Source organism: Schistocerca nitens, chromosome 12, assembly GCF_023898315.1.
Source record: "Schistocerca nitens isolate TAMUIC-IGC-003100 chromosome 12, iqSchNite1.1, whole genome shotgun sequence".
In the NCBI taxonomy this organism is placed as follows: domain Eukaryota; kingdom Metazoa; phylum Arthropoda; class Insecta; order Orthoptera; family Acrididae; genus Schistocerca; species Schistocerca nitens.
Genome location: NC_064625.1, coordinates 150,921,496 through 150,942,678, shown reverse-complemented (window position 1 = coordinate 150,942,678; position 21,183 = coordinate 150,921,496). Strand labels below are relative to the sequence as shown.

The window sequence follows — 21,183 nt, the reverse complement described above, 5'->3', positions numbered from 1 at the left end:
TGGATTCCATTTAACTTTCACTCTAAATAGAAAAGTATTTAGCTGAGAGAGACTTAACCTGTGACCAGTTCATAATTTTCCAGTGAACTACATTTATAATTTTATGTCAACTAGGAAAGTGTTTGAAAAATAATACTTAACCTACGTCCAATTTATGATTCTGCAGTGGTGAATATTAATAGTAATGTTATAAAGTTTATTCAGTTTGAATAAGCCCTGAAAGTAATAGTGTGTTCCGTTATCTGTTATATTTTTGCAAATAGTTTGTGCTGCTCTAGCCGTTAGTTACAACCTTAAGGGGCTCCGGAACGCCCTATACTTGCAATGTTAAAATAACGCTTATAAATTACATCTTTCCTCACAAAGTATTTGAGGTAGGAAGTTGAACTTTTTACAAATTATTTATTGGAATATGGGCTACAACTTAACACAGGGATATTACAAAATTTTAGTTCAGTTATTAAAGATGATTTTTTTCAATTGTAATGAAAATTCACAACATTTTTTTTGCAATTTTTTATTTATATATTCAAAAATATACAGTTTTTTGGAAAAAGGCTGTGTTAAATTATGCAGAAGGTACTGTGTAACATTTACTGAAAGTTTGAAACAAATATGTTTGGAAGATCCTTAGAAAACATGTAATTAGTATGAGAAAATAAAAGTTTTGGGAATCGAGCGACAAAGATTGGATTAACTTTTTAGTGCATTCCAGGTCCATAGGATGGATTATCTTCATCCTCTGCAAACTCCTCCTCCAGCTTCCTCTTGTTCCTCCTCCTGTTTACTCTTGCTTGTATTTCTAGACTCTTTACAGCCCTGTCTGCAGCCCAAAGGCGTTCCTTGTCTAAAGCAAGCATCGCTCGTACCATGTTAGAACCTATCTTCATTCCCATATTTCTAAATACCTTTGGCTTTCCAACATTTCTCCTTTTCTTAAAAGCCTTCAGAGGATTTCTAATAACTGTACTTTTACTCATTATTATACTTCAACAAAACAGAGACTCAAGAAACAGAATTAATTACGAATATTTTCGAGATAACGACAGAGTAAATAAACATGAAACAATCGACAATCACACCAGCGATATATATTGAACCACCATAGGTTAGCCACAACACATACTTTATCTCACATCACTAAAATGTACCTGATGAACACGGACGTTAATAATAACACCATTTGACAGCATTTTAACAGCGCCACAGTGGGTCACGCCCATGTAGAACACATTTCAAAAAAAATTTAAAAATAGTTGTAGTCTTCGGATTTGAATAAATTATATATCTATTAAAAGGTAATAGTCTGCAGATTCAGAAAACGCAAAAAAGTAAAAATTGAACTTTTCATGATTTTGAGCCTTTCCGGAGCCCCTTAACGTTGACATATGTAGGTATCAGCGTTCATTGCACTCACGTGTGGTAAAGTATAGGTTGTGCTTGTCCGTTAAAATTACTAATAACTATTTTCTTGAACAAGAATGTTAATCATTCTCTTGCCTAACTAGGCTGGCGACCGTTTTCTTTATTCTTTAAACGGTGTGGCTAGGTAAAATATTATTTGTTACTGTTTGAATATTTACATAATTCTGACTTTCACTTCCGATAAGCCACCTCCGGTAGGAACAACACGGTCAAGATATCAAAATTCCTCTCTGAGGGTAACACTGCTCTGCTTTTTCATACTATAATTACTTGAATAAAAATAATTTCACTATACGAACTGCCTTCAGCTTTAAGGTTATGGTATAGTAGTAACAGACTGTAGTGTTATAAGATGTCTTCTCTGATGGCAGGAAATACTAAAATCTCGCAAACAATGGCAGAGGAGTGTAGTAAAGGGGTCTGGCACTGCACAGTTGTTGATACGAGATGGCTTTTATACCACCTGCATGACCAATTTTACTCACATCTATCTTTAGGTAAGAAGTTACAAAAGAATTAAATGTGTGCTAATATGAAACTTCCTGGCAGATAAAACTGTGTGGCAGTCCGAGACTCAAACACATGTCTTTTGCCTTTTGTGGACAAGTGCTCTGCCGACTGAACTACCTAAGACGACTCATGTCCTGCCCACACAACTTTACTTGCACACTGTTTTAATCTACCAGGAAGTTCCATATCAACGCATACTCCGCTGCAAAGCGAAAATTATATTGTGGAACATCCTCCAGGCTGTGGCTAAGCCATGTTGAAAGGTATGTTCTTAGGTCTGAACTGGGTGGATCCAGAAAATAAAGTCGATAGGTGCCAACCGCAAAGTGGAATGAGTATAATATCTCTGAGTAGGAGGGTCTTTGATGGTTAAGAGAGCTGGGCCCCGCAGTAAATAAAAAACTCTGTAGTCGCAGCTAGGTGCCCGGAGGAAGCATACGTGTGGTGATAGCTTTAAGGTAGGATTCGAGCTATGCATTTTTTTTTTTTGCACACTGAGCAAACTTTAGAACGTTAATGGGAGAAGCTATATGATTCAAAGTGGGTTTTGTTAGATAATGTTCAGAGTTGGGATTTGTATGTGGAAGGTTTGACACAGTAAGCGTTTTGTAAAATTTTTTGTGAGAGTGATTCATGCTACAGAAATGTTGGAAATGGTAGTTTTTGTATATGACGCAAATTTTTAACTAATATATATATATATATATATATATATATATATATATATATATATGTATATATATATATATATATATATATATATATATATATATATATATATATATATATTGAGATCAACATTGTGTTTAAATCTAACAGCCAGAATCATAATTCACATCCTTTGCTTGTATTGAATATGAAAATGAGTAGTAAAGTAAAGTTACCCACCAATGAAAGAACGTAAAGAGAATGAGGCCTCTATGCAATATATATATGTGCAGTTCATGGTTTGAAATCGATTTTGGTGTAACTAAAGTTATCAGAGCAAAGTTATTTCAAATAACTAATTTTATGCATTATTCAAGCCAAGATATAATTTCATTAAGTACACATCAGGGCCGAAAGCTAATTTTTCACTACCATCTTAATGCCATTGCAGAAATGGTATTATTCTCTTAAACTTGATTGCTGAGTCAAATACATGTTTCATTACTGGCAAAATGAGGAGTGCACGAAACAAGTTCGCAGATGCAGTCAGATGCAGGTTTGGAACAATTTTATCTATGATACTTTCAATGGCACCGCAATGTTGTTTCTTCCAGGCCTGCTAGTGTTCCAACTTCAATTTCTGCAAAGTTTGAAAGGTGGAAGACCAAGACAATGGCGAAAGTAAAGCTGTGAGTGGTGCATGGGTAGCTCACACGGTGGAGCAGTTTCCTGCGAAAGGGAGAAGTCCTGATTCCGAGTCGCCGTCACGCGCACAGTTTTAATCTGCGAGGAAGTTTCAGTTACAAAAATCAACTGTCATTTTTAAAATATGAAATTACATTTTTAGGGCATTCACTGATCATCAGGTAGCCCTTTCCAACTAATAATAGAGCTAGAATTGCAAGCTCTTTCTGAAAGTGTGAACTATGTACACAGATTTTTTATCTTTGGGCCGTAATTTCTTTACTTCGTCATCTAGAATCCAGGATCTTTGTTGACTAGGAAAAAAGGAGCAGGACCATTGGAAGTGAGAGAAAAAATTCTGCATTCTTAAATCTTTGACACGGCTTGCGACAGCGCCGAATTTAGTGGATGAGCTAAACGGTGAATTAACATTCCAAAGAGAAACCTGTTTATCATTCTTTATTGCAGTACATTCAAATGAGCAGCCAACTGCAGGTCTGTCGTATCTCTGAACACTGCAGCACTGCATTGGTAACAATGGTCATCACTTCGAACACCTATAAATGGACGATCATGCCACCTTTTTGACCTTCGTTGACCTTCAGAGACCTTACTTACACATCATTGGATTCGTCTCTATAGCTGCTATCAGAACCAAACTACAGCATCCCATTTAAAAACACAAAGTTGACCTCATATCTCTGACGCGACCCCACCTAGCAACATCACATTATGGCCCCCGTTGTCCCATGCAACATTTGTCCCACAAACTTTTCAGCTGCCATCATACTTCCGGAGTTATTCTAGGTGGCAATAGTTAAGTGACTCACCCCGTATAGTTTGTGCGACTAAAGACGACAATATTCATAACTAACCGAGCAGTCATTGTACTGGTATACAGGGTGATTCAAAAAGAATACCACAACTTTAGGAATTTAAAACTCTGCAACGACAAAAGGCAGAGCTAAGCACTATCTGTCGGCGAATTAAGAGAGCTATAGTTTCATTTAGTTGTACATTTGTTCGCTTGAGGCGCTGTTGACTAGGCGTCAGCGTCAGTTGATGCTAAGATGGCGACCACTCAACAGAAAGCTTTTTGTGTTATTGAGTACGGCAGAAGTGAATCGACGACAGTTGTTCAGCGTGCATTTCGAACGAAGTATGGTGTTAAACCTCCTGATAGGTGGTGTATTAAACGTTGGTATAAACAGTTTACAGAGGGTGGGTGTTTGTGCAAAGGGAAAAGTTCTGGACGGCCGAGAACGAGTGATGAAAATGTAGCACGCATCCAGCAAGCATTTGTTCGCAGCCCAGGAAATCGACTTGCAGACCTAGCAGAGAGCTGCAAATTCCACAATCAACTGTATGGAGAGTCCTACGAAAAAGGTTAGTTATGAAACCTTATCGTCTGAAATTGGTTCAAGCACTGTCTGCAGCTGATAAGATTGAAAGAATCGATTTCTGTGATTTTATCCTTGCTCAAATGGAAACAGATGAATCTTTCGTTTCAAAGATTGTGTTTAGTGATGAAGCAACTTTCCACACTAACGGGAAAGTCAACCGTCACAATGTCTGTATATGGGGCACTGAGAATCCGCGGGAAACAACTCAGTATGAACGTGACTCGCCAAAGGTGAACGTTTTCTGTGCCATTTCAGCCAGTAAAGTTTTTGGTCCCTTTTTCTTCGAAGGTGCTACTGTAACTGGACTACAGTATCTGAAGATGTTAGAGAATTGGCTGTTCCCTCGGCTCGAACAAGAAGCACAACAATTCATATTTCAGCAGGATGGAGCGCCACCACATTGGCACTTATCTGTCCGTAACTACCTGAACGTCAACTACCCGAGGCGATGGATCGGCCGCCAGGCAGCCCGTGACAGAGCACTTCAACACTGGCCTCCAAGAAGCCCTGATCTTACCCCCTGCGATTTTTTCTTATGGGGGTATGTTAAGGATATGGTGTTTCGGCCACCTCTCCCAGCCACCATTGATGATTTGAAACGATAAATAACAGCAGCTATCCAAACTGTTACGCCTGATATGCTAGAGAGAGTGTGGAACGAGTTGGAGTATCGGGTTGATATTGCTCGTGTGTCTGGAGGGGGCCATATTGAACATCTCTGAACTTGTTTTTGAGTGAAAAAAAACCTTTTTAAATACTCTTTGTAATGATGTATAACAGAAGGTTATATTATGTTTCTTTCATTAAATACACATTTTTAAAGTTGTAGTATTCTTTTTGAATCACCCTGTATAATAATCATGGTGGTCGACTGGTTGTGTATTTAGCAGCTATGCTTCGAGTCCTCGGTTATACTTGCCGGTTATACTTGCGGGCTATACTTGCAAACTCTCGTGCCCACTCCCCTTTCTGAGCTGATGTATTGCCCTTGTACGCGACAACAGACTAGACTGACGAAATTCCAGATAGGTGAGCAACGGCAGAGACTAGGGAGTGCAGTCTCCGGACGTATGGAAACGGCGAGTTGTAACATGACGTCACTGCTGAGTTGAAAGCCAGTACACGAAACTCGTTTGTGCTTTACAGTGGCTGGGACAGCGGGTGGGAGGAGGGGCAGGAGGTAGTCACGTGTGTCGAGCACCAGCCGCCTACGTACATACCACACGCAGGGCATCAGTCCTTGCCTCAGTTGTGATTGATAGTGAGTACGAAATCACGAGTTTTGCTGAGGAACGTCAAAAATCGGTAGCGCTACAATAAAAATATTGAGGAACACAACCACACCGGCCGGTGAACATAACATTTGTCAGCCAGTGTAAGGAATATTCTAAAATTTTAAATGTCGCTGTTAGTTACCGTATTGTTTTTAGTTTATGTTGGATAAGCTATGCTTACCGCTCGCCCATTGAATACACCCCATTGCGCTGTCGTAAAATCCGGAAATGAGACGAAATGAATGCTTGGAGCGGTGCAGTCTCTCATCAGGGGCGACCATCTGGCGACGCCGAGTGTCTGCGAAACGCCGGCTCGGGCTGATATCCAGTTTTCTCGCCGCGGAGGTCTTATTGGAGGGACGGAAGTTGGTAATAAGATCAGGAAGGCGTGGCGCAGCAGTACAGGGGCTTATCTGTGAAGCCGGCACTGGAGGACTCGGGTGGGGCTTTGAGCCGTCCCTGAGCCTCTAGTCCGGGAGTGGAAGCGGCCGTTGGTTTTCCGCAGAATGGTCCTGATGATTAAGACATCGTGACCGAAATCACAGACACTGTCCCTTAGTAAAAGTCAGAATGTCAAATGAAACACCTCTCAGCCGTCAAAATCTCCAAATTGTTACTTTATTGGGCTACCAGCTTCGGCGATGTATTACGCCATCTTCAGGCCCCGTGACCGACGTGTAGGAAGATTCCAATCTCGGTTCTGGTCAAAATAGGGGCCAGAATTCAAAGAGTAGTATCTGTAGGATTTTGATACACCGAAAATTTCTGTACTGAACGGCCAAGGTCCCGCAACCATCTCTGAAAAGATGGATATACAGACACGAGTGAAAGTCACGTCTTACAGCATAAAAATACTCTATTATTGTACATGTGGAATCAGATCGGTCACTTACCTTTCCTCTTACTGTAAACATCGAATATAATGCTATTAACAGGATCATGAGGTTTAGTGACCAAATTGTTCTAATCTTAAACCAAATGGAGGAGCTGCGAGTTTGGCTGAGCGTGTATTTTAGTTGACGTATTTACGTATCACCTGGACTCTAATAAAAACTGCAGTTTGACTGTTATTGTTATTATTGTTACAATTTATACTAAATTATTAAAATGGTTTGTTTCGTTCGCAAATAGTAGACTCTGCAGCTCCTAATCCAAACAGCGCATTACACTGATGAACCAAATCATTATGACCTCCTGCTTAGTGACATGTTAATCTGTATCTACATACATGATCTGCAAGCCACCGTACTGTGCATGGCGGTGGGTACTTTGTATCACTACTTACTGCTCATTTCCTTTTCTGCTCCACTCGCAAATACGACGAAGCAAAAACGACTGAGTAAGCTTGTGTACGATTCCTAATTTCTCTCACCTTATCTTTGTGGTCCTTACGCGAAATGCACGTACGTGGCAGACGAATCATTCTGCAGTCAGCGTCGAACAACGGTTCTCTAAATTTCCGCAAGGGCGTCCCCTTGCCTCCAGAAACCCATGTTTGCATTCACGAATCATCTCCGTAATACTCACGTGCCGGTAGAACGTGCCGGTAATAAACCTAACAGCACGCCTCTGATTCGCTTCGAGGTTGTAACGTCTACGCTCGGGCGTACGTTAACTCTTTAAAGCCTGTACTATGGTAAGTTGACGGGCTTCACCTTATAAGAAAGGATTTTAGTAAATATGTTGACCGCGTGTACCTGAATGGAGGCACAATCAGACTTACACCCACTCAGTAACAACAATGATACGTCAAGCAAGTCTAAAGTGCAACTACACGTTAGGACGGGCAAGAAACATACACAGCAGATGCTACCAATTGTTAATAATACGGTCTCCAGCCTAATTAGGCATTAAGTGAGTTTTTCCTTGTACAAGTGGATGTACGTACAAGCATAACAACACGTAGTAATACTGCATTATATGGTAAATTTTAGAACCAGAAAAATCTACTGAACTAAGATTTTCCTTTTCAGTACTAATTTGGACAAGCTACAAATACACAACATTACACTATAATGATTACTACAAACTGCGTTTTGTCTATTGATCCGACTGAAATCGGGCATAGGTTACCCTAGAAATAGCACTTTTGAAACACACACACAATGTCAATTTTAATAAGGGTAAAACACTGATAAATTTAGGTTTTATGTTGACTTTAACTTTGCTGGTCAAATCAGTTCAGTACACTTCAGAATTTAAATGAATAGAAAAGAAAAGAGTGGATGGCGGGGGGGGGGGGGGGGGGGACCCTGAAACTTTTATGATCACTGTTTTGAAACTATTAACTATTGGGAGCATTAAGCGCTCAAGATTTACAATATATGAGTTACTACTCTTTTTGTCTTATTACTTCCTCATTTAACTACCATTAATTTTGTCTCAATTAAGCTTCATTACTAAACCAATTTCAACATTATCTACCAACTTTGTCAGACCTTTGTTCTTTGCTTATATTTTCATTAACAATAAAGCTCCTTAAACATCTTTCTAGCATAGATAGGTCTGCAGGTAATTCTTATTAACATAAACTTTAAATCTTCATTTCGGGACACTCGGATTGCACAACTTGTGGAAAGGACCCTGTCTAGGTTAGTGATGAGGATAATTAATTGATAGGACAGTTCTGGTAAAAGTTAAGTTGTTGTTGAACAGTCAGGAACAAAATTAACACTGGTCCACACGAATACAATTCTAAAGATTCAACCTGTTCGTGTCGGTGCGGCGGTTGGCGGGCTGCGAGATGGCGAGGCGCACAGCACACATACAATCACAGCTATGGCTCTTGATGTATCGGCACTTTGCTTCTTCTTAGCGTCGCAATCCTTTTCAATCTAGTGCCTATAGAATATAGCCATGCTGTATAGTCGTCGGAAACGGCACATCCGAGGCTCAATGAAATCACGTTTTCCAGGAGAGCCTCCTCGATCCAGAGCGTGTTTCTCAGACCGATGCCCAACTCCGACTACTACTGCTGAGCCCGTTATGCCGTGCCGCGCCCGTGTGCATTTTCCCGCGCTCGCGTGCCATCCACCTTTTACCGCTCCCCTACAGACAGGGTATTCACCAAAGGTTCTACATTCCACATATCCTAATACATTGCCTACGTATGGACCAGGCGCACAATTACAATTTTAAACTTGTTACAATAGATTCAACATGGGTTACACTTCAATTCTGTTATAACTTTGCTTGAAATTTGACATAAATATTAATATTCACATCGAAAGTTGCTTACATTTTCTTTAACATAATGACACGAAAAGAAAAAGAAATGAAATCAAAACATTGCTTACACTAATTTATCGAAAATCAGAAGGAAAAAATTATTATATGTACAGTTGTTGTTACAAGGTCTTCCTTTAACTCGACCGGTGGCAATCCCAGACACTCGAGCTGTACTCATGAATGGTTCGCACTAGCCTTCTATACGTCGTTTGCCTTCATAGATGAGCTACACGTTCCCAAAATTCTGCCAATGGAACTATGTCGAGCATTCACCTTCCTGACTACCAACCTGACGTGTTCATTCCATTTCACATCTATTTACAACGTTACACCTACATTCATGCTCATAAATTAAGGATAATTGCAGAATGTGGTGCCACACAGCGTGGCACTACACAAAAGTGGCACTAATAGCATAGGGGCATAGGGAAAACACACGACACAGATCTCTAAGTCCACGGTATTGGTGACAAGTTGAGAAAACCGTCCCGAAACACGTGTGCCACAAAACGCCACTGTTTCCTGCGCATGTAGCCCGACATCAGCATGGGATATGATCACCATGCACACGTACACAGGCCGCAGAAGGGGTTGACATACTCTGGATCAGGTGGTCGAGCAGCTGCCTATCGGAGCTCCTGAAGTGTCGTAAGAGTTTGAAGACGTGCGGCGATACGTCGATCGAGAGCATCCCAGACGTGCTCGATGGGGTTAAGGTCTGGAGAACAGGCAGGCCACTCCATTCGCCTGATATCTTCTGTTCCAAGGTATTCGTCCACGATGGCAGCTCGGTGAGGCCGTGCGTCATCATCCATCAGATGGGAGGTGATACCCACTGCACCTCTGAGAAGGCGGACATACTGGTGCAAAATGACGTCCCGATACACCTGACCTGTTACAGTTCCTCTGTCAAAGACATGCAGGGGTGTACGTGCACCAGTCACAATCCCACCCTACACCATCAAACCACGACCTCCCTACAGATCCCTTTCAAGGACATTAAGGGGTTGGTATCTGGTTCCTGGTTCACTCCAGATGAAAACCCTGCGAGAAGCGCTGTTCAGACTATACCTGGACTCGTCCGTGAACATAACCTGGGACCACTGTTACAATGACCATGTACTGTGTTCTTGACACCAGACTTTATGGGCTCTTTGCTGTGACCAGGAGTCAGTGGAATGCGCCTTGCAGGTCTCCGGGCGAATAAATCATGTCTGTTCAGTCGTCTGTAGACTGTGTGTCTGGAGACAACTGTTCCAGTGGCTGCGGTAAGGAACCGAGCAAGGCTACCTGCAGTACTCCGTGGCCGTCTGCGGGCACTGATGGTGAGATGTAGGCCTTCTTGTGGTGTTGTACACTGTGGACGTCCCGTACTGTAGTGCCTGGACACGTTTCCTGTCTGCTGGAATCGTCGCCATAATCTTGAGATTACACTTTGTGACACACGGAGGGCCCGTGCTACGACCCGCTGTGTTTGACCAGCCACCAGTCTCTCTAGTATTCTACCACTCATAGCGTCAATAACATGTGTTCTTTGTGCCATTTTCAACACACAGTCACCATTGGCACGTCTGAAAACGTCTGCACACTTACTGCATGTCAATGCAGCAACACACCTGTGTGTATGTGGACTGCTGCCAGCGCCACCATTCGACGACCGCAGGTCAAATGCACCGCATGGTCACACCCCGAGGTGATTTAAACCCGCAAACCGCCCACCAGAGCGTTGTTTCACCATGTATCAGCATTATCCTTAATTTCTGAGCATCAGTGTACTTATTTAATCGATGTTACTGTGTCATGCAGCTCACTACGAGTGCTGTATTCGAACGTTACAAGGTTGTTTTCACAATTCATCCTATTCCTACATTTAGAGCCAAGTGCAATTCATCATGCCAACTAGAAATTCTGTTTACGTCATCTTCAGAGCATTTATGTCTACAGAGAATAGTCGGCCGCTCTGACCGAGCTGTTCTAGGCGCTCCAGTCTGGAACCGCGCTGCTGCTGCAGTCGCAGGTTCGAATCCTGCCTCGGGCATGGATGTGTGTGATGTCCTTAAGTTAGTTAGGTTTACGGAGTTCTCCAAGTCTAGGGGACTGATGACCTCAGATGTTGAGTCCCATAATGCTTAGAGCCATTTGAACCAGCTACAGAGAATAAATGAGATCTATCTACATCTCCATCATATTCCGCAAGCCATCTAAAGCAGTACTTCTGAAACCATTAACTGTTCCACCACTTCCCCGTTCCTCCTACGAATGCGTGTGGGAAGAATGACTGTCGGTAAGCCTCTGTATTAGCTGTATTTTCTCGGATTCTCTCGTCGTGGTCATTTTGAGAAATGTGTGCGGCAGGAAGTAATATGTTGTCCGATTCTTCTGTCTCGTGGCGCCTACCAACAGAGTTTGTTATGCGTCATCGTAATGCTCTCCCGCCGGTTAAACATCCCTTAACGAAAGTTGCCGCTCTTCTTTGGATCTTCGTTGTTTATTCTATCAGTCCTACCTGGAGAGGGTTCCAGGTTTATGACCTGTCGAAGACGGGAAGCCACTTCTTTGGAGGATGAGTTACATTTCCTTAAGGGGCTCCGGAAAGGCTCAAAATCATGAAAAGTTCAATTTTTACTTTTTTGCGTTTTCTGAATCTGCAGACTATTACCTTTTAATAGATATATAATTTATTCAATTCCGAAGACTACAACTATTTTTAAATTTTTTTTGAAATGTGTTCTACATGGGCGTGACCCACTGTGGCGCTGTTAAACTGCTGTCAAATGGTGTTATTATTAACGTCCGTGTTCATCAGGTACATTTTAGTGATGTGAGATAAAGTATGTGTTGTGGCTAACCTGTGATGGTTCAATATATATCGCTGGTGTGATTGTCGATTGTTTCATGTTTATTTACTCTGTCGTTATCTCGAAAATATTCGTAATTAATTCTGTTTCTTGAGTTTCTGTTTTGTTGAAGTATAATAATGAGTAAAAGTAAAGTTATTAGAAATCCTCTGAAGGCTTCTAAGAAAAGGAGAAATGTTGGAAAGCCAAAGGTATGTGTTATTACTGTAAACAATAAAGACGATGAAAATCCCCAACATAGCTTGTGTCCCAAAGAAGAAGACAGTTGGTGTAAATATAACAAAGGATTGCTAACTGGTGAAGTGTACACTCATAAGCATAGTCTGCCTCATGCAATAATGGAGGTGATAAAACCTATTTTCAGAGACTTAGCAGCACCTGAACTGTTGAAAAAGTGTATTCACGGAAAGACTCAAAACCCCAATGAAAGTGTAAATAGTGTTATATGGTCGAGAATCCCCAAGACTGTATTTGTTGGAATAGAAACACTTCACTTTGGTGTGTATGATGCTGTTGCGACTTTCAATGATGGCAACATTGTAAGGTGCAAGGTATTTAGAAATATGGGAATGAAGATAGTTTCTAACATGGTACGAGCGATGCTTGCTTTAGACAAGTAACGCCTTCGGGCTGCAGACAGGGCTGTAAAGAGTCTAGAAATACAAGCAAGAGTAAACAGGAGGAGGAACAAGAGGAAGCTGGAGGAGGAGTTTGCAGAGGATGAAGATAATCCATCCTATGGACCTGGAATGCACTAAAAAGTTAATCCAATCTTTGTGGCTCGATTCCCAAAACTTTTATTTTCTCATACTAATTACATGTTTTATAAGGATCTTCCAAACATATTTGTTTCAAACTTTCAGTAAATGTTACACAGTACCTTCTGCATAATTTAACACAGCCTTTTTCCAAAAAACTGTATATTTTTGAATATATAAATAAAAAATTGCAAAAAAATGTTGTGAATTTTCATTACAATTGAAAAAAGATCATCTTTAATAACTGAACTAAAATTTTGTAAAATCCCTGTGTTAAGTTGTAGCCCATATTCCAATAAATAATCTGTAAAAAGTTCAACTTCCTACCTCAAATACTTTGTGAGGAAAGATGTAATTTATAAGCGTTATTTTAACATTGCAAGTATAGGGCGTTCCGGAGCCCCTTAAGATTCTTACCTTGGATCTCAGTCGGGCATCTACTTTTTCTACTATTTGTTTTATGTGGTCATTCGACTTAAGGTCGGGCTGTATAGTTACTCCTAGATGTTTTACAGTACTATTTCCGACAATTTGTCATCAATAGTGTACTTCTACAGAAGTGGATTTCTATTCCTATGTACGCGCAGTATGTTATATTTATTTACTTTCTGGGTCAACCACCAGAGCCTTGCTGGCTTTCAAATAAAAATGTGACGTGATGGCCCTCAACTACGTAGCCTCCGACTCGGAGTTGAAATATTAAAAGTTCTGTCTGGTTTCGTTGTCTAGGGGATGGGATACGTAGTTGCTGCATTACGAGCCAAATACTACTGAGTCTACAGTATAGAATATAAATATACACATGAATCGAATGATCGAAGGTTCCTATCACTCAGCAATTGCGAATTTTGAATGTTACATAGAAATTATTCTGCGTCATGAGGGGATCAGCAATTAGCATTGGAGGGCAGCGTGAAGGGTAAAATTCGTGGAGGGAGACCAAGAGGTGAATACACCAAGCAGATTCAGAAGGATGTAGGTTGCAGTAGGTACTGGGAGATGAAGAAGCTTGGACAGGATAGAGTCGCATGGATAGCTGCATCAAACCAGTTTGGTGTGGTTGTTTTGGGGGAAGGAGACCAGACAGCGAGGTCATCGGTCTCATCGGATTAGGGAAGGATGGGGAAGGAAGTCGGCCGTGCCCTTTGAAAGGAACCATCCCGGCAAATGCCTGGAGCGATTTAACTAAATCACGGAAAACCTAAATGAGGATGGCCGGACGCGGGATTGAACCGTCGTCCTTCCGAATGCGAGTCCAGTGATCAAACCAGTCTCAGGACTGAAGACCACAACAACAATAACAAAGAAATTTATAAACTAAAGACTGCAATTAAATGAAACTTGCAGGTACCATTTTAACGACTTTAAATGATGAGTACGATAGCAGAAGTACCTTTAAGAATGCCCTTTATTACTGTAAAACAATTATTGGTGTCGATGGTCCAGCAGCTAAATAAAATATAAGTTGAAACTTCCTGGCAGATTAAAACTGTATGCCCGACCGAGACTCGAACTCGGGACCTTTGCCTTTCGCGGGCAAGTGCTCTACCAACTGAGCTACCGAAGCACGACTCACGCCCGGTACTCACAGCTTTACTTCTGCCAGTACCTCGTCTCCTACCTTCCAAACTTTACAGAAGCTCTCCTGCGAACCTTGCAGAACTAGCACTCATTTCAGCGCACACTCCGCTGCAGAGTGAAAATCTGATTCTGGAAACATCCCCCAGGCTGTGGCTAAGCCATGTCTCCGCTATATCCTTTCTTTCAGGAGTGCTAGTTCTGCAAGGTTCGCAGGAGAGCTTCTGTAAAGTTTGGAAGGTAGGAGACGATGTACTGGCAGAAGTAAAGCTGTGAGTAGCGGGCGTGAGTCGTGCTTCGGTAGCTCAGTTGGTAGAGCACTTGCCCGCGAAAGGCAAAGGTCCCGAGTTCGAGTCTCGGTCGGGCACACAGTTTTAATCTGCCAGGAAGTTTCATATCAGCGCACACTCCGCTGCAGAGTGAAAATCTCATTCTGGAAAATATAAGTTGAATAACAGGGAAACAATAGATTCCTACTTCACGTAATTAGTTATGAAGAACAACATAGCTCGGGTGATATTCACTTGTAAACGCGTACTACATCTTCACTGCAGAAGCCACGGAGATCTCACAAGTGCACAAGTTGGCACTGCGAAATATCTCCCACGACCACGCGCAAACTGCCCCACTCTCCAATGTAGTTCCGGCGACTACCCGTCGTGCCTCCTCTTCCAGCACTCTCCCCCGCTTCCATCCAGTCTCCCCATTAACGAGCGCTGTGATTGGCTAGAGAGCTCCCACCATTTCTTCAAGCCAACGCACACTCACAAACATATTGAAACACATACGAAATACTGGATTTGCATTTAAATAACTCGAAATTAAATACATATTCCTACGGCTGGACTATAAACACGCTCTAACACACTTTATTAAATACATAAACAAATCAAATAAACATATATTAAAGGAATAGAAACAAAAGTAGCCCAGTAGCCTAATGTCTCTGTGCTTTCTAAAACACACTAAACATTTGCCCAATTTCTTCATGAGTAGTATATATTGGAGATAAAAAAAAGACATAGACGAATAAATATATTTATAACAATGTTTTTGTGTAACAATGGAGTGCTTATGGCCTGACGGGATTAATAGTTATCTGCCACTTTCGACCTCCTATGACTCATGTACTATTAAAGTTACATGCCTGTAATTAATACCAATTTAGGTTTACACTAACAGCTTTCTAATGCCCGCCCAGTTGGCTGTGCGGTCTAATGCACGGCTTTCCAGGCGGGGAGGAGCGCCGGTGCCCGGTACGAATCCGCCCGGCGGATTTGTGTCGCGGTCCGGTGAGGCGGCCAGTCTGTGGATGGTTTTTAGGCGGTTTTCCATCTGCCTCGGCGAATGCAGGATGGTTCCCCTTATTCCGCCTCAGCTACACTATGTCGGAGATTGCTGCATAAACAAGTTCTCCACGTATGCGTAGACCACCATTACTCTACCACGCAAACATAAGGGGTTACACTCGTCTGGTGTGAGACGTACTCTGGGGGTGTCCACCGGGGGCCGAACCGCAGAATAACCCTGGGTTCGGTGTGGGGCGGCGGAGGGGTGAAGTGGACTGCGGTAGTCGTCGTGGGGTTGTGGACCACTGCGGCTGCGGCGGGGACGGAGCCTCTCCGTCGTTTCTAGGTCCCCGGTTAACATAACATAACATAACATAACATAACATAACAATAGCTTTCTAAAGACACATCGATCGACAAAATCGGATGAACCGTTTAGACTTTGGAAATCCGTTGCTGTGTGTTACTTGTATAATTTACAGTTAGATACTAAACTTTAAACTAATAAATATATTGAAAATCTGATTACACCATCAGAATCGTCGTGCGAATAGTGGTAATTTACATGTTTCTTTTTAAGGTATCGTGATTCCTCTGGCTATAATTGATTTCTACATGAGCTGTGAAATGTCTGCCATTATGGTTTCACAAAGTCCGCCATCTTTGGCACTCCCGGCTTACAAGTCTCGTTCATCGACACAAAGCACAGTCCTCGACACAGCATCAACATGGAATTCCCAGCAGGCCGGTGTGGCCAAGCGGTTCTAGGTGCTTCGCTCTGGAACCGCGCGACTGCTACGGTCGGAGGTTCGAATCCTGCCTCGGGCATGGATGTGTGTGGTGTCCTTAGGTTGGTTGAGTTTACGTAGTTCTAAGTCTAGGTATACTGATAACCTCAGATGTTAAGTCCCATAGTGCTCAGAGCCATCTGAACCATTTTTTTTGGAATTCCCAGCCACGCGATCGGCCTGGACCACACGCTGGAGCTGCCGCTCTTGCTCCTGCTAACCTTTGGCACCACGTGGCTGCACTATTCATCAATCGTCTGTAGCTCATTCTGCAAATCGATACTCTCTTCTCGTGTTGCTACTTTCTCACCGACATCCGCACCATCTGTGAACAGTCTTAAACAGCTTTGATGCTTTCTACCAATTGCATACAGTGTAAACAGTCACCCTTCCTTGGGGTACTCCAGAAATTACCTTTTACATCTGTCTATTTTGTACCGTTAAGGGCGGCGTCGTGAGTTCTGTCTGCAAGTGAGTCTTGAATCGAGCCGCAAACCTGGTCCGATACTTGGTAAGATCGTATTTTTTTCACTAAACGACAGTGCGGGAAGGTATCAAACGCCTTCCTGAAATCAACCAATTCGCCGTTGTCTACAGCGCTGAGGATATCATGGAGAAACAGAACGAACTGAACTCAGAATCTCTGTTTGTAGAACTGCATGTTGATTTTTATTCCGTTCTCGAAAAACGCCGTTATTATTGGGCATAAAATATGTTCCATAATCCTGCAATAGACTGATGTAAACGATAAAGGCTATAATTATTTCCACCTATCCTACGATCCTTCTTGAAAACGGAAATGATCTGTGCTTTTTTCCAGTCACTGGCTACCCTTCGTTGCTCCAGCGAACTACAACTGACTATTCTAGAAGTGGAAGTTCTTTCGCATAATGTTCGTACAACCGCACAAGTACTTCATCTGGTCGTGACGTCTTCCCACTACTAAGCGTTTGTAGTTGCTTCTTAATCCCGCCATCAGTTATCTCAATGTCCGCAGGATGGTGAAAGGAGGGACCTGTGATATTCGCTATTTTTGACTTCATTAAAACAGCAAATACGAGTAGTTAATACTTTCAGCCAGAAGGCAAATACTTGTTTATAAATAATGATTAATGTATAATGAGGCGTCGCATGCAGACGGTGGAATTTTCTAATGATGTAATTCGTCGTCTTTGGGCGGCAATAAAAACAGATAAATACGGATAGATATACGATCCTTCACTATTTTGTTCGCTGGAGAACAAATGAAGCCTTGAGCGCTAAAGACTTGTACTGTTTTTCTTAAGTAAGACGGACGCAGATTTGTGGCAGTCTGATCTAATTTTTACTAAATGTATAAAAACGTGTTATGTCTAAGTTTGAGTGAAGTGTAAAGAACTGTTATAAATTACTGTGACGACGCACGAGCGACTCAAAGAAGACAACGGCTACACAAAAGAGCGCTCAATGGACATGATACGGACATAAAAATCTACCGTCATTGTAGTACTAAGCTTAAGGTACGATATATGTTTTAGTTATAATAAATATTTGTTCTGGGTTCAAAATGGTTCAAATGGCTCTGAGCACTATGGGACTTAACATCTGAGGTCATCAGTCCCCTAGAACTTAGAACTACTTAAACCTAACTAACCTAAGGACATCACACACACCCATGCCCGAGGCAGGATTCGAACCTGCGACCGTAGCAGTCGCGCGGTTCCGGACTGAAGCGCCTAGGACCGCATCGCCACACCGGCCGGCTTTGTTCTGGGAATACTGAATCATTTAGCAGTGCTCATTCCTATTATCTCCTCAGTATTATTTTCATTTTAATTATGAATTTTGCTGAGATTACAGACACCAAGATCAGCAGTCCAATGTGCGTGTTACATTGATAAAAAGAAAACTGTTTTATCGTCTTCTTGCATCAGCTTTAATATTGAATTTCCCTTTTGCGTGATGCTACAGTTGTTTTTGCGCCCTTAAGAACTTTCTGGTCCCTTAGGAAATTGTTTTGTCATAACAATAACTTCACAACCTGGTATAATCGTATCTACGATCTTGATGTAATTAGAAGCACGCTAGTTGTGACTGCCTCAAGCCACGCGAAACTGCAAGTAAAAAAACTATTCACATCTCATAATGCAATATTTTATGACAATGGTCAATCCATGATTCTTACGCCAATTGTGATTGATAAAACAATAAGCTAAATCTCAATTTCCAACTTTCCATTGAATAACAACATCACTTTTATTTTGTAACATCACAGACCGTATATGATTTTGCGCAGATAAAATATTTCGGATGACAGTTTCAATATTTCGACCTTCGCTCTGTTCGCTACCGAATGACTGAACAGGTCATTTGTTGAAACTTCCTGGCAGATTAAAACTGTGTGCCCGACGGAGACTCGAACTCTGGACCTTTGCCTTTCGCGGGCAAGTGCTCTACCAACTGAGCTACTGAAGCACGACTCACGCCCGGTACTCACAGCTTTACTTCTGCCAGTACCTCGTCTCCTACCTTCCAAACTTAACAGAAGCTCTCCTGCGAACCATGCAGAACTACCACTCCTGGAAGAAAGGATATTGCGGAGACATGGCTTAGCCACAGCCTGGGGGATGTTTCCAGAATGAGATTTTCACTATGCAGCGGAGTGTGCGCTGATATGAAACTTCCTGGCAGATTAAAACTGTGTGCCCGACCGAGACTCGAACTCGGGACCTTTGCCTTTCGCGGGCAAGTGCTCTACCATCTGAGCTACCGAAGCACGACTCACGCCCGGTGCTCACAGCTTTACTTCTGCCAGTACCTCGTCTCCTACCTTCCAAACTTTACAGAAGGTCCCGAGTTCGAGTCTCGGTCGGGCACACAGTTTTAATCTTCCAGGAAGTTTCATATCAGCGCACACTCCGCTGCAGAGTGAAAATCTCATTCAGGTCATTTGTTGCTGCTTACTGAATTAACAGATGATCAAACCCTCATAGGGCTATTAGTCAGATAACCTTAATAATTGTACATTCAAAGTCAATAAGTGCTTCTCTCATTGCTCTCCTTACGCTCATTTTCGTATCATTCAACGTTAGTTTTCACCTACCTCTTGACTTCTCTTGAATCTGAGATGAAACTGTTCGCAGCAGTTTTCTAACAGGGCTACTAAAGCACGGTGGGTCTTTCCCATTCCTTAAGACCTTGCTCGGAACATACTTGTCTAAGGCATGCTGAATGATGCTTTTAGATTTTTTTTCCATTTATGCTCCACATCTGCGTCCTCAGCACTGAATATTTGTTGCAGATTTCTTAGATACTCTGAGATTTGTATCCGATATCACTTGCTAAGCAAAAATATCCTCGTACCTTCCTTAATATTCCTTGTAAACCCAATAGTCATTGTTGCTCTCACAGCCTTATCATCGTCATCGTTCCCCTTAACTGATTCCACAAGTTCAGGTCTGTTTGTGGCTAGGAGGTCTAAGAAGTTACCTTGACGAGTTGACACCGAGGATAATGTCATGCGAGTCCATGTTTCTGGCACCAGTTTTCATTTCAAGACTCTCTCAATCTATACCTGGCAAGTTGAAGTCCTCGCCAATTACAACACCGTGGTGAAGAAAATTACTGACAATATTCTGCAAGTTCTCTCTGAAAGCACTCCAACACAACAGCTGCCGACCCAGCCGGTCTATATCGTAAAAACATTGGATTACCATTTTTGACTGACATTTTATGCTTAACTCCACCTATATTAATTCAGAATTCCAATGCGTGAAACCTGTCGATACATCATCGAATTGTTTACTGCACTACGTACGTCGTCATAATTGGCGAATAACCTCTGCTTACGGTAAATATTCCAATCTGAACATTCGGTTTCGTTGCTCTTCATTTTACAGATTCAGCCAACTTTCTGTTCCTTATACCATCTGGGTATTACAAACCTCGATAAATACTAATTCTAGATCCTTTTCTTGGACGCTTGTGCAGTTCGCTACTAACATGTTAACCTTCTCTGTATCGGATCTGCAAGGACGAGCGTTCTTTGAGAACCCTGTGGCTGATGTATCTTCGTTTTTGGCAGGATATTCGTGTCTGATCACATGGGGTGGGGGTGGGGGTGGAGGTGGGGTGAAGGTTCCTCTAACATAAGGGGTGATGGGGGGAGGGAGGTTCCTCTTACATAAGGGGTGATGGGGGGAGGGAGGTTCCTCTTACGTAGAAACCCATCGTGTGAAAGCACATGTACTCCTGTAACGTCCCCGCTATATTTGTTTCTGCCTGAAATTTAGCCCAACTTTACCTCTCACTCTATAAAAGTCTACGTCCTACAAAAACTATGTACCCACAAACAATGCTAACTGTTGACTAAACAGAACATAATTTGATCTGAACTGAACTGAACTGTAACCGGTGTGAATACAACTTTTCTTTCTATTAAATGCGCAACTGAAGTAAAGCAACTATCTGGCCCTAATCAGAATTTCCACTTATCTCGCGTCTTGACATCATTGCAGATTTCTCGAAAGCACAACAGCAAACAGCAAGCAGGCAGTGGCCAAGCTAGGTTTCTGTTTCTAAATAAGTATTCGAACTGTTCCATACCACATGGTGCAATGTGGTAATGCGTAATGGTAAACCTTCTTTAAACACTGAAATGATATGACTACAAGACAATGATTTTGAAATGAAGCATAGATTTAAAAAAGACAGAGTAAAATCTCGCGTGATTGTCATACATAACATAGGTCTGAACAATAT

The 21,183-nt window shown here is 42.0% G+C and overlaps 1 non-coding gene across 1 annotated transcript; it reads right to left on the bottom strand.

The window, feature by feature from the left end:
* Positions 1-14,281: 14,281 nt before the first annotated feature.
* On the bottom strand, positions 14,282-14,356 carry Trnas-cga (transfer RNA serine (anticodon CGA)). Its single transcript has one exon. It is a non-coding gene; the product is annotated as a tRNA-Ser (tRNA).
* Between the last annotated feature and the right edge of the window lie 6,827 nt (positions 14,357-21,183).